Raw genomic sequence first — 5,308 nt, forward strand, 5'->3', positions numbered from 1 at the left:
GTTTAAAACGGCGTTTAAACACCAAGAATATTTTAAAAAACCCTAAAGAATATGCTTTCTTTTACTTAGGATTAGGGTTCATGTAAAATCAGGGTTCGAAAAAAACTGTAAAATTAGGGTTCGAAAAAAACTGAAAACCATTATACCTGTTCGAAAAAAAGCTAAACGGGTATTAAACGTTCGATACCCGTTCGAATCCGGTTGCGTTCGAATGTTCGGATGCAAGTATGCGTTGGACACGCTTCAAATACGTCGAGTTTGTTTTTTTTGGAAGATCATGGGCAGAAATTTCTTGCAGTTGCAGCGCAGAGATGACATGGGAGCAAGTCCCCCCTTTCCCACATCCTGCTTTTCATTCAGCAGGCCCGAAAGATCCTGACGGACAAGTACATGAGATCGGCCATCGACTACCTGGAGCTTCATCCATTCTGATCACTGATACGGAAATCCCAGACTCCGTCTCATGTCCAAAGCAATGGAACTGGACCTGGGATGGGGTAAGCCAGCCAGGGTGGAGTTCCCGCTCGACAAAACAGGAACAGCGCCATCATCTTTTTCCCCGTAGATCCCAATGGTAACTGTACTTTTCAGTCAAACTGAATCTCTATTGGCTGTCTTCAAGGAATACATTGCTGTTCTGGAGAAAATAATGCAAGTGTGGTTTCTGTGTTTTTATCTGTTGGCAATTGCTTGCAAAGATTGAAGCCCTTGCACAGCTCAGGATACCCTTGCCAGTGCTGTCAACTGTCAACTCTGAGTGTTTGGATTAGTCAAGATATATCTAATGTGCAGGAGGACGGTTCAAAGTGGAGTTTAAATCATGAGTTAAACTCACTGTTACAATTGTCATATTTGACTATTTCATTTTTTGACTAATTTTATAGTTATCATATATTTATATCTTATTCTTTCATTCCAAAGGTTTTTTCTAAGGTTCTTGAGAAGATAGAAAGCAAGGAAAACAAAAAATCTACAAGTAAAAGTTGTAATGCAAAAAAATTGAGAATGTTAAGTTTGTTTTATTACCATAATTTCTATATTACACTCTTAGTCCTTATTACCCATCTGGGAATATGAAGACTATTGTCATTATTGATAAAATTGCTTCTATTACTTTTAAAATAACAATTTAATAAAAAAGAAATGAAGAAAATAAATAACACAATAGAGTGGATTTGTCCAACAAATAATTCCTATATAAATTACAAATATCATGAAAAGTCTTATAAAGTAGATTTATTGGTGCTACATAAATTTCATATGTTCTTTCCAAGGAGACAATCATTCAATGCTATAGATATTAAGATAAGTATAATTGGTTGTGAGAGGAATAATATTGTTGAAATAAATGGGGTTATAAAAGAACTTCAATTGCTTAATTATATCTAAATCCTCTCATTTAAGAAGAACAATATATATTTTCACAGTGAATGCCCACTAGGATTTTTTGGGAGTTGTTTGTGAATAATAATAATTGAAATTAAAATCTTTTAAAATACTCAAAAGTAATTATATAAAAGAATCAAGTCAATTTACATTTCCAAGACTGAAAAATATTCTTGCATAAAAGAATGCTGTAGTGCCAACATACCCTACCACTATAATGTGGTTTATATTTTTTTGTAGTTTATTTCTCTAAAAAGTTGATATAAGTGTAAAAAAGAATATATACATAGTGGAGTATGTTTTCATCAGAATAATAACCATGTGTATACATGGTAATCTACAAATTCTTATGTTTACAAACAAACTATGATTATAAAGCCCCTATTTTCAAGACTGACATTTAAAAAATTTGAGTATTGTCAATGTCATAATAAATGCACCTCATTCCCAAAACTAAAACTTAATATATAAACTACCAAGAAAAGTTATAGTTGTCATAGTTTTTTTGTTGAGCTTTTTGTAAAGTTGAAAATTTAATATAAGAATGGCTTAAAGGAAAGTCATCACTACTCATACTTAGCTCTTCAGCATTTTATATCAATCTCCACCTCCATCCCTAAGTTTTATCAACATTCCACTTTTACCTCCACATAATAATCTTATTTTGTTCAGGGCTTTAGTGAAGCTAAACTAGAGCTCTATATATATGAAATTCTAGATCTTCTTATTAGAAAGGGATTACTTCTAGTGCTTCAAGAGCAGTGCCATATATTTCTATGAGATCTTGCTCATGACATGGTGGGACTGTTTCAAGCATAAAACACTATTATATTGGTGTATAATATGCTACTTTTTATTAGACAAAATAAATGGCTCTATAGGTTTACAAACTTTTCTTGAGTGCTATAGCAATAACTTAATGGCAGGTCTAGAAAATGTGCATGTGTGGATGTATAATAAATTCAAAAACAAGTTACAGATATATACCTAACACCACTTCATGGTGAAGAATAACATCCACTTGGAAAATACTGCATCAACTAGTGCAGAATATAGGGTTTTAGGCTACCCTATAGTGCAATATAAAATCTAGAATTGTTTTATTATACTATAGTATTGTCTATATATATATATATATATATATATATATATATATATATATATATATATATATATATATATATATAAAACATATCTTGTTCTAGAGTGGAATATCATTTATAAAGTGATCACCACAAAAAAAGTATTAGAAGTGTCATATTCGGTTTAGGAATGATTTGAAATCAGAAAATGTGTAGGCTCTTTTGCCAACTTTTAGATCAATGCAATAGTCATTTTGGTTTAGTGGGAACTAATGAACTAATGAACACATTAAGAATTTGATTTAAAGTGACCAATATGCCTTTTGTCTTGGGTCAAGAATTCATTTTTATGGGCTTGAATAATTTTCTTGAGCACTATTGCAATTGCCACACAAACAGTGTTATCTCTTCATATATAATTATTTATAAGATGTTGAAAAACAAAATGGCAATACACAAGTGCTATATAGTGATGGTGGCAGGTGAGAATAATAATCTGCAATTATGATATCCAACACTGATATTATCATAAACATCTGATATATGATAGTCTTTTCATTTCATGTAAAGATGCATTTAACTTTCTTTTGCCTCATCATCAACATATTAATTCCTTCTACACTTCCTTCTATATAAATATTGTGGGGAAAATTCATTTTGCATTTGTTGAGTTATGCCTTTTACATAGTCAGGAAGACTTCCAAAGCTTCAAATTCTAGAAACTTTAAAGTGATTGTGATCCTTAAAAAAGACTTAAACATGTATTGAAATCTTAATAAACATAATTTACCTCCTTGAGGTTGAAAGCAGCTCATGAAATCCTTTGAGCTGACATTTAAAAAAATGATATTTTTCAATAGTAAACACCAACCTACTAGAGTTATGTACTGTCTCCACTATAGAACCATTGTTTGTTGTGCAATCAATCACAACACCATTTGGTGGGCAATAGAGTTCAAGCAAGACTTGCATTGCTGATTGAGTTGAAAATTAATACTTAGAAAATGTCTTGTATGAAACTTGTCATATGAATTTTTACAGAAGGCATGATAGGTCATTATAACTTAGAAAATAAGAAAGTTTAAAAATTAGATAAAAATATGAAATACCTACTCACCTTTTTAGGCTTTCCTTTAATACCTCTAGTATCGACACCAATAAAATCTATAATGCATTTAGAAGAGAACAACTTGAAACAAACTTGTATTGCATATATCATAAGTTTATACATCCAGTTAAAGTTGTTTGGTAGGATGAAAACAATATAACTAACTTCAAGCATAAGTGTTTCTGACAAAAGAATGCATCATGCATGTGGTTGGGTGTGAGAAAGTTCTAGTCTTTGACTTTCTCATTAAAAAAACTATTTGGAAAGTCAAAGAATATAAAGTTTGCAATTAAGAGTAAAGGCTTTTATATCTTTCGGTTTTAGTGGTTGAATTGGTGCTATATATACATGTTCATGTGATCTTCCATTAAAGACACTAACAATCTATTGTGAGGGCCAATAAAGACTCGGTGTATTATTAAGGTAATATGATAGACTTATAGAAGAGCTAAGTGAATGAAAAAAGAAATAAATAATACACTAATATTATATGGCATGTTTTCGATAAGAGTTCCTTCAACTCTTTCTCATAAGCATCTTGTTGAGTTAAAATGAAATTACTACCAACAGTCATTGCTACAAAAAAATATATATTACCATTTTTGGTTTGTAAATGATGGTGGAACTAAAACTTAATCTTAGCTGTTTGGTGGTGAAACGCCTCTTAGTCTATTATAAAGGTCTCCTTCCCTAGGAACTCCAACTCCCAAGAGCATTCTATTTTATATGCATTTGGAATTTTTGCAAACATTATTGGGTGTATTCATAACTGTTTATTGTGCCACCTCCAAACCTAAAAGGAAATATAAGAAATCTCAAGCTAAGAGAAGAAAAAGGAAAATCTGGAAAGTATTCTATTTTATCTATCTATATGCTGGTGCCCAACTAGAAGCATGAGATTAATGGATCCAAAAATGCAAGTTGGATTATCATTTTTGCATCAGTGGTGTCCTTGTTGTTGTGGTGATTCCGCTCACTGGCCTTGCCTTCTTCTTTTCTGCGGCCATTCAAGGTCTCTGATTATGGTTGCCTTCATTGCATGTGTGACGCCATCACAACTCCATGTATTTCAGGTAATTGGCGAGGGATGAGGTTGTCTCCTTGATTGCGAGGATTATATATGTTTCCTGTCCTAGTCGATGTCTGGGGCAAGATTTGCTCTTTGAGCCCTTACTTTTTACTGCTCACACCCTATTTAGCATGGAGCTCAGCTACGTCAAGGATCCCACATTACAAAAAGCTGGCTGCCCATAAACAAATGCGAAAAAGAAAAATAAAGTCTAATAGTATTTTGCTTCACACGCAGTAACCCAATTTAGCTAAGAGACACAAAAAGGCAAATTACAGCTAAAACATCTATGCAATTTCCCTCTAGTCCCAGCTAAAGTGGTTGCCATTCAAATGTTCTAGCACTATTAAATCTAGTGATCTATCCACTGTGAAAAATGCACAAAAGAAACAAACCAAATTGATCAAGACCTTTCAACTTGTCTCCGTTTCCAAATATGATGATCAGACATAAAGCCCTAGACTTGTGTGCTGTCACATTTTTCTATTTCCCCACATGTCCAATAACAGTTTCAGATTCTCATTAGCAGATTTTTTTTTTAGAAAAATAAATATTTTATAGAAAATTAAATATAAAATATTAATATCTTAACTATTCATAAGCTCTATACTATTTTCTAACTTACATATGTTATTATACTTACATACACTATAGTAAATCAAA

This window comes from Selaginella moellendorffii, unplaced genomic scaffold, assembly GCF_000143415.4.
Source record: "Selaginella moellendorffii unplaced genomic scaffold, v1.0 SELMOscaffold_8, whole genome shotgun sequence".
NCBI classification, from domain to species: domain Eukaryota; kingdom Viridiplantae; phylum Streptophyta; class Lycopodiopsida; order Selaginellales; family Selaginellaceae; genus Selaginella; species Selaginella moellendorffii.